General features: G+C 35.9%; 2 pseudogenes; both read right to left on the reverse strand.

Annotated features, from left to right (window-relative positions):
- Nucleotides 1-5,095: 5,095 nt before the first annotated feature.
- LOC143547557 (receptor-like protein 6) lies at nt 5,096-6,202 on the reverse strand (annotated as a pseudogene).
- Nucleotides 6,203-6,705: 503 nt separating this feature from the next.
- On the reverse strand, nt 6,706-9,894 carry LOC143547566 (receptor-like protein 7; annotated as a pseudogene).
- Between the last annotated feature and the right edge of the window lie 292 nt (nt 9,895-10,186).

Genomic DNA, 10,186 nt, shown 5'->3' on the forward strand with positions numbered 1-10,186 from the left:
AGGTTATTAATAAATTACTATTTCTTTGTTTGTTAATTCAGTGTAATTGGGGATCTAAAAGTCCTGCATCTCACGAAATCTCTATAATTAGGGATCTAAATAATCTAATTATTGTGATTATTGATCAAGTCATCTTAGAGTTTGGTCTTCATATTCCTATTTATTTACTCATACCTTCCTTATGTGATTTCCTCATATACTCATACTTGCAGTTGACTGTGCATGCCATTTGTTTTGATAATAATTATGTGGTAGTTCACATACTCTATGTTAGCTTTACACTGAATACATTTTTTATGTGAAGTGGGACTCCTTATAGCTAAAAGAAATTCTTCTTTGTTTTTTTCCTGATTTTATTGTTATTCATTTGATAATGAATGCTACACACCATCTATATGTGAAAATCTCTACAACAAATGCTCCCATCTGCTTATGAACATGGCTACAACGTACTGTTGTGCATCAATGTTATATAACCAATCATATTACTAAATATTTTGTGACGGTTGTACAGAAACATGACAAATATGTTGTCTCAAGGCTCTAAATGTAAAGAACTACTAATGGATGTTTGTAAGCAGAGAGACTTTAATAGCCAAGCAAATAAGTATTGCATTAACATCTGAACTCTTACCATAGTTATTGATAAAAGGTAAGCAGATGAAACCATTTTTCTTTAATTATGTATATAAGAAATTACATTTTTATTTGTCATATGCTTTTATTTTTTTTTTTGCAGTGGTAGGGGTTCGGAACAAAGAAGGATTTACGTTTGGGTTGATGATGAAAATGGTGATGCAATAGAGCTTGCCTTTAGTAAAATGAAGACCGGGGCTCAAACGAAACGGCATCGTACATTCCAGGTTAGGGCATTTTATGATTGATTGCAATTATAACAATAATAGATTTAATGTTACAAGATTACTTGTTTTTGCAGATTGTTACCTATTTTGATGCAAAGGAAAAACACATACATGTAGGTAACTTAGTGCATAATTATTTTGTTGTTTCGCTTGCTTCAGCTAGATTGCTAAATCTGGCTTTTAACAGGTTTAATGGGGAACAAAAGCAAGATCAAAGTGTACACAGACAAACTAATGATTATGAGAAAATTATACCATTTAGGGTTCAAGAAAACCAAGAAAGACTACGAGATTCGGGAGCATGCATTGCAAAGTTTGGAAAGTTTAAAGTCTCTTATAAGCTTGTGGAAAGTCAAGAAATGAAGGTAGTATGTGCTTGTTTTGCTCATGATTTGTGTTTATTTATTGTTTCATATTTTGATATTCTCATGTTGTTTATATTTGCATATCATACATGCTTCAGGAGGGGCGAGGCAGGTGGATTGAATTGAGTGAACCAGACTACCAAGAAGAAGATAAGCTTGGATTGTAAGGTTTTTTGGGCTCAAATTTATTATTTTTTGCATTTGTCTTTTTGCTAACCGATTGAACCTGGGCTTCAGAAAGAAGCAAACTGTTGTGATCATACCTGTTGAGAATTACCTTTGATCGCAACTGTTATAAATAGAACTAAGCCATAGATGAGAATGCTTGTCAACGTCATGCTACACAAAAATTTGAAAATCATTGTGTTTGTAAGTCATAACTGATGGCAGGCATATAAGGTATTATTATTTTGAATAACAAGCATTTAGCTTGAGAAAATAGTACTGCACGCCTGCACTTAGTAAATCAAAGCTGAAGAGTCATAAACTTAGTTCAGAAGTTAGCGTAGATCAATAGCCACCTTTTTGTCTGCTTTTTTAACATGTCAAAAATTGGTAGGTTGACCCTTTTTTCTCTGTTTTATTTTAATATAATCACAATAATAATCTACATTCTTAGTTGGATGATAGTCATTTTAATTAATTATTATAGATTTGCTTTACTTGTGACCTACCTTGGTTGTGATTTATGATCATCATTTAGAGCAGTAGGTTTAGACTTGTTCACAATTTTACCGTAAGTGTATACGACATTTGTTTTTGGTTTATAATTGGTTACTCTATTTTTACAATATTTTCTTATTCTCTTTTTGAAGAAAAAATTGAAGAACTACAAACTTACATAAGATGGAAGTGCTTTGGTCGATCTTTTTATGGCAAAGGTGTTATAAATAACGGATGACAATGAGGAACCAAACATGATTCCAAGGGGTTATGAAATCATTCAAAGCGAGCCTTGAAGTTGGAAAAACTCAGTTGATTGAAATGTGAAAAGAAGTTGAAGAGAACATAATAGGAAAATGACGAGCTAGAAGTTATGTGGAAAGATATTTGTTGCCAACGAGCTAACTTTGAAACCAAGATATAGTGTATCATGAAACAGCTACATACTAGAGTACCTTTTAGAATCTTAGGGATAAATAGATGGTTTTCATTACTTTTTATAGTTGTATTTGACAATTTTATATTATTATTTATTTTATTTAATATTATGATTTCTACATTTACTATTTTGTTGAACTTTATTTTATATTATAAAATTTGTGATTTATGTGGCAAAATGTGTCACAAGTTTTTTTTAGATTGTGGCATAAAAAATGTGCCACTAAAAAAGTATGTATATATAACACTTTGATGACAAAAAGTTTGTGCAACAAAAGACGATTCTTATATTGTGGCAAAAAAAATGTGTCACTAAAAGCTCAAAAACATTGTGCGGCAGATCAAAAAAGTGCCACTAAAAGGCTTTAGCGTCACCGCTTCTAGTGACACTTTTTCTGCGTGTTACACATTCTTTTAGGGGTTTTTAGCGACACTTTTTTGTTTTTCAATGACACTTTTTGTATGTCATTATATGGCATTTTTTTTGTAGTGATTACATACTGTTTTCTGCTACCGGGTCAAATATATTACTCGAGTTACGACTCATGGTGAGGAGGCCTGTGTTAGCATAATTATTTACATACTGTTTTCTGCTACTGGGTCAAATATATTACTCAAGTTACAACTCGTGGTGAAAAGGCTCGTGTTAGCTTAAATATTTCAAAGAAAAAATATTATTTATTTAATTATGATTTTCTCCAAAGTCCTTGCACTTATGCATTTTAAACCGATTTATATGTTGCTTATAAAAACGTGAACTCACTCAGCTCAAGCTGACTTTGTGTGTATGTTAGTTTGAGTTTCAGGTTAAGGACTAAAGATTATCGCTTGGACGTGCTGTAGACTACTCGGACGGTTGGAGGCATTTCTGGTCGAGAACTTTTAAATAAAACGAATATTTTTATTTTATATTTAATTTTGGGCACCTTTTCCCGGTTTTGGGAATTTTGATACTTATTATTTTTCGCTGCTTATTACTCTAAACTGGTTTTAATAAAAGGAACTTGTTTCGGTTTTAAATTTTTTGAGAATTTTGGGTGTGATGACCAACTGTAGGATTCCCGGGTTTTGGGGCCTTACATGATTTCATCAGGTAATAATACTTCATTTTCATGGATTCCAAAAAACCCTAATGCATTTTTTTATCTACCATTCTGTAACATTACCTGCCAACATTGTATTCCATAAAGCAATTTACTAACTTGCTCTTCCTCTTTACACGCTTAAAAATCATCTCCATATAACCAATACTTGTAAGGCCAAAAATGTGACTTGCAATATCAAAGTAGGAAACCCGCTACATATTTATAGTCAAGTTAATAATTAATGTGGCAAAGAAATCTGGATACGAGACTAGAGTTTCGGTGCACGAGTTTAGCTTCAACGGGAGGAGGTCTTCTAGATTATTTGTGTTTTTGGCTATAAATAGGACTTGTATGTCATGTTTATGTGTGTATGTTTGTAAGGTGTAAATCACCCACCCAAGGGGAGCTCACCATGGGTGGGGTCGGCCCTTTTAATATTATAATCTTTTGCAACCGATAACGTGATCGTTCATTATCATATTTTCTTTGTATTATTTGTTCGGTCGTTTGATTTACCGCACCCGTCTCGAACGTTTATCAAGAACAAATCCGTTCGTTTGTCGGATCCGGTTTTGGGACCTACCCATTCCACGACGACACACTCATCGCTTATGCCAAGTACCACGTGGATAGCTATTTGTGGGCGTTGCGAAGGGTGAACTGAGACCTCACCTACATGCACTCAACTGAGATGCATACTCTGCTCGAGCTTGACATGAACTACTACAGACGGACCGTAGGTGATGGTGTAGGTGAAAAGAATCTGGAAGGTTGGTTCAAGCGTCACGTGGATTGAGAGTCAAAGCGCCACTACGCCAACTTCCATCTGAACAAAGGTCGGAAGTACAAGCATCCGACCGACACTAATCCAGCAACGGCCAAGCGCAGAATCGGATGGAGATACAAAATGCCAAAGGAAGGTCGTGAGGTTTACCATGGAGAACCGTTCGAGCCAAATCTCCTCTACGACTTCCTTTGCAGGGAGTTTGATAATGAGACGAGAGAAGGTGTGATCCGCTATCAAAGCATGCATTCGTTACATGTGTTTGACGAACACGGGTTGATGGGCCTCAGCAAGGAGGATATCTTGAAGCTGTACATCTCTCCTTTGCCCACTCTGGAGGATCACGGGAAACAGAATACCGACAAGATAGTTGAAGCCTTCAACAAGTTCGTCTGCAAACTTGTTGAACTTCCACTACCAGAATGAGTTCGAGACAAATGACGAGACTCAATACTAAAGAATAGAGGGAGATTGTTGGGCCATATTTTGTATATTTATAGTCTTTTGTATTGTTTACGTTTGTATGCTATCGTCTTTGTTTATTCTCATGTAATTGGCCCGAGGCCTTGTAAACAAAATCCCATTGGGCCGTTAATAATATATTGGTTGCATGCCATGCCCCCTACAAATAGGAAGCAAGGACATGCAACACAAAACCTTTTGAGACAAATCTTATCCATCTACCAACTACTATTCTCTCCATCTCTCTCTCTCTCTCTCTCTCTCTCTCTCTCTCTAACCGAAAATAACAAGCTCCAAACAAGATCCGAGATCTAGGTTCCTTAGTGCGGTTTCCGCTAACACTAAGTAGATTGATCCAAGAATAGTTGTTAGATCCATTCTCAGGACCTACAATACTTCCACATTTTGCATACGCGTTAACTAAAGATGAGGTATATATTTCCACAAAGTTCGGTTTATATAGCGTACCCAAACTCATACAGAAAAGTAAAAAGCATTAGATATTCAGAACATTGATGTAAGAAAAAACAATATAGCACACATTTGTTGTGCCACGGAGTACACTTACATATTACACGATATAAAACATATAATTATGAAGAAGCATAAAGTGTTACTTGGAAATTAAATTCAGAGAGGACATTAGTTTCTCCTCGTGTTCCTTAATTGCCTTACCCATCTGTGCTTCCACATGACACCGAATCGTTCAAGGATCCAATTACCGTACCTTGCATATAGAAAGTTCCCAATAAGAATTCCAATTACCAAACCACTTCCAACTCCCAATGATATCACAATCCAATCAATTATGTTACTTGGCAGAAGAGACTCATACCCATTGCTGCTTGTTGCTGGAAGTACTCTTGTTGCCTTTGAATTTTTACATTCTTTGGCTAATGGTTTCCCACACAATCCCGGATTGCCAAAGTATGAATTATTCTAAAATGTATTGGACTGTTTCCCTTCTGGTATGCGCTCGTCAAGGTGGTTGAAGGACACATTAAAAAAAGCGAGGAAGCCAAGTTGCAACAATTGTTGAGGGATATGTCCAGACAGCTCATTTTGGGAAAGATCCAAAGATTCAAGATTCTTTAGGTTTCCCAAAGATGGCAAGATACGCCCGCTAAAATGGTTGTGGGAAAGGTTAAGAGATTCAAGTCCATGAAGATCCTAGAGTGATTGTGGAATCGGCCCTTTAAAGTTGTTACATGAGAGATCGATGGCTGTGAATATGTTTAAAATCTTTTGGTATTCTCTCTTGACACCTTTGTTTGTTAACGTCATCGAGTATAGAAACTGATAACTCAATGATAATTCAAACATAAACTGGGATTCCATAGCAGATGATCCACCAAGATAAACAAATTTCACTGCATTCCAAGTTTGGAATGAGTTATGTGGCAATTGACACCCAGAACAGTCAAGTATCCATAAACCTGACATGTTTTTATTTTTATTTGTAGAAAACGGGTTTACCTCTACTGATCTTGTACCATACTTAAAGTCATAAGTTGCATCAGCATGAGAAGGTTTATAAGCCATTGACATTTCACGGTAATCCTAATAAGTACAAAAATTAATATCAACTCGTGCATTAATTGCCATATTTGGTTTCGAACCTACGTTAACCATCTTGGTAATTAACATAAAACAATTTTTCTTGTCGCCGTTTCTTGCATACCAAGAAACCAATGTGTTATAGGTGATTTCATCAGGTAATAATACTTCATTTTGCATGGATTCCAAAAAACCCTGATGCATTTTTTTATCTACTCTTGTGTAACATTACCTGCCAACATTGTATTCCATAAAGCAATTAACTAACTTGCTCTTGTTCTTTACATGCTTAAAAACCATATCCATACAACCAATACTTCCACATTTTGCATACGCGTCAACTAAAGATGATCGAGGTATATATTTCCCCAAAGTTCGGTTTATATAGTATACCCAAACTCATACAGAAAACTAAAAAGCATTAGATATTCAGAATATTGTTGTAAGAAAAGACAATATAGCACACATTTTTTGAGACACGTACGGAGTACACTTGCATATTACACGATATAAAACATATAATTATGAAGACGCATATAGTGCTATTATTCATCTTGGAAACTAAAATTAGGAAGGACATTAGTTTCTCCTCGTGTTCCTTAATGGCCTTACCCATCGGTCTTTCTTCATCCCGAATTGTTCAAGGAGCCAATCACCATACCTTGCATATACAAAGTTCCCACTAACAATTCCAATTACCAAACCACTTCCAACTCCCAATAATATCACCATCCAATCAATTATGTTTCGGGGAAGAAGAGACTCATACTCATTGCTGCCTGTTGCTGGAAGTATTGTTGATACCTTTGAATTTTCACATACTTGGGATAAAGGCTGCCCACACAATCCCGGATTGCCCAGATAGGAATTATTCTCAAATGTATTGAACTGTTTCCCTTGCGGTATGCGTCCGTCGAGGTGGTTGAAGGACGCATTCAGAAAAGCAAGGAAGACAAGTTGCAACAATCGTTGTGGGATTTGTCCAGATAGCTTGTTTTGGGAAAGGTCCAAAGATTCAAGATTCTTTAGGTTTCCCAAAGATGGCAAGATACGACCGGTAAAATGGTTGTGGGAAAGATTAAGAGATTCAAGTCCATGAAGATCCGGGAGTGATTGTGGGATCGGCCCTTCAAAGTTGTTACATGAGAGATCGATGGCTGTGAATATGTTTAGAATCTTCTGGTATTCTCTCTTGACACCTTTATTTGTTATCGTCATCGAGTATTGAAACTGATAAGTCATTGTTAATTCAAACATAAACTGGTATTCCATAGCAGATGATCCACCAAGATAAACAGATTTCATTGCATGCCAAGTTTGGAATGACTTATCAGGTAATTGACCACTAAAATCATTATTGGAGATGTCAATGATTCGTAACTTGAAAAACTGTGAATTAATAGTTGAGAGACCTTGAATTGAACCATAAAATTTGTTGGACCTCAAAAGGAGAACCTGCAGCTTGGGGAGAGTTCCCAACCATAGAAACATCTTTAAAAGAGTTTTCTACAAGAGAGAGAAACTCTAAATTGGTACAGTTGACCAATCATTTTGATAGTCGACCAGTAAATTGATTTTCGCTCAAATCAATCTCCTTTAAAAGGTTTCCATGCATACAAGTATTTATCATTGGCCCATGAAAATTATTTCGTTTAAGATCTAAAACCGACAACAAATTGTTTAAGCCGCCTAAACATGGAGGAAGAATTCCAGTCATTTTGTTAGAAGACAAATCTAGGAGTTGAAGGAATTTCAATTCACATATCCATGGTGGTATTTCTCCTATAAGATTGTTATTTGAAACATCATAAAAAGTTATGGTCTTTGGAGGAATTAGAAGCCGCCCTTGTAGCTGATTATATGGCATCTGAAGTACTTCCAAACAAATCCATGGGAGAAAACTAGAATGCTATGAAAGCCAGTGATGAAGTTGTTTGAAAGGTCAATCATTTGTAATGTTTCTTGGGTGTTATTCAAAATCCAATTTGGTATGAGGCCTTCAATCCAATTGTCGCTAAGAAGTAGAACTTTCATTTTCATTTGTAAGCGCAGAAAAGCTGGGAATTCCTTCAAGTTACAAAATGACATACCTAGTGTTTCCAATTCCGGTAGGGTTTCATTAGTGTAGTTGGTGGTGGTTACAAATGACAAGCTAATACCATCTACATCCAATTCTTTTAGCTTGTTGAGTCCTAAAAATGAATCTAGGCCCACTGTACCGCTAAAATTGTTATAACCTATATAAAGATTTTTGAGACTTTTGAAATTCAAAAACTTACTGATCGAAATTTGTCCTTGTAATTGATTAAACCGAAGGTTTATAGTTGTTAGTTGGGTGAGGTTCATAAATGAAGGTGGGATACGACCAGAAATAATATTATGAAACATTGAGAAAAATCTAAGTTCGGTTAGGTTTGCAAGACAGGGTAGGATTTCACCTTGTATGTTCATAGATTCTAGATCCAATGCATTAAACTTAGTAAGTTTGTTATCCAGTCGTACGCACTTCCTTTCTCAAAATTATTATAACCAAGGGCCAGAACAGTGAGTTTTGAAAGAGTTGCCAATGAAGGGACTAATCCGGTGAACTCATTTTCATAAAGAGACAAGTAAGTTAGTTGTGTCAAGTTAGGGAGTGAACCTGGAATACGCCCTGAGAAATGACAGCTTTCAAGGGACAAGAGTACTAGATGGTTTAGGTTGCTTATGCATTTTGGTATAATCCTAGTAAAGCCTGTTAAGTCCAGCCTGAGATACTCAAGTAAGGTGTGGTTATAAAATCAGGCAAAGAACCAATGAGGTTGGAATTGTTTTTCATGCTAAGATATTTCAATTTCGGTAAGTGAAAAATTTCTGAGGGAAATTCATCTCGAAGCTCACAGTTATCAAGTTCCATAGACCTCAAGGAAGAAAAATTGGCAAAGAAATGAGGTACGGAGGAACTAAGGTCCACCCCAGAGAGATGGAGGTTTTCGAGTCTAGTCATGTTTTTCAACAAATACTCTAGACCATGGCTTTGAAGCTTTAGGGGATTGTTTGATAGATCTAACAAAGAGAGTTGTATTAAGTGTGAGATTTCATTTGGGATTTGGCCATTGAATTGAGAATTTGAAAGATCAAGGATTCTTAACTGCCTTAGACGAGCAATCTCCGAGGGAATTTGAGATTCAAAAAAGTTGTTCATCGAGAGATTCAACATCTGAAGATGAACAAGCTTGAATAGAGTACTAGTAGAGTTGATAACTCCACTGAGAGAGCTTCTACTCCAATCAAGCCCGATCACATGGTCCTTATTGCTACACACCACACCATCCCACAAACAACAATCAGAACCTGATCTATTGCTTTTGGACTTCCTCCAAGAATCGAGCTTTTGAAACCGTCCAAAATCATCATTTTGATGAGAAACAGTTTGCTTAAATTCATACAAAGCGAAACATTCTTCATTATTGCTTAATAACGTTGCGGTGCAAGTGAGAACGACTAATAAGTACACAAGGAAGAAGGTTTGGGAGACGATGAAAGCCATTAAGTATTGATCAAGAGGGTACTTAAATTTAATTGTGTGTGATGTTGTCACACACACACATATATATGCATGTATAATAGAAAGAGACGAGAAAAATTGAAGTCACCTCGAAATACAATTTAGACACCAAATTATTATCACCACAATTAGACAAACAATATCTAAAACTAAAGATAGTGTAAAAGTTGTTTATCGCTACATGTAGAGTAAGACAAGAGATGACTTAAAACTTCAAAGTCAGTCTCGAATGTTTGGAATCTAGCCACAATTATCATAACCACATACTTGTACGTACTAAACATTTCTAAAAGAATCTGGAAAGTAAATATCTTTCCGTCTTCAAAAGTGTGCAAGAAGATGGAAGCCATGAAAAGAATAGTTTAATTTAAACATCTCACTACTAAAAAGACCATAAGGCGATCTTTCGAGCTTGTTTCGTC

Source organism: Bidens hawaiensis, unplaced genomic scaffold (assembly GCF_021521415.1).
Source record: "Bidens hawaiensis isolate Kalapana, Puna unplaced genomic scaffold, B.hawaiensis_p1.1 tig00014730_1, whole genome shotgun sequence".
NCBI classification, from domain to species: domain Eukaryota; kingdom Viridiplantae; phylum Streptophyta; class Magnoliopsida; order Asterales; family Asteraceae; genus Bidens; species Bidens hawaiensis.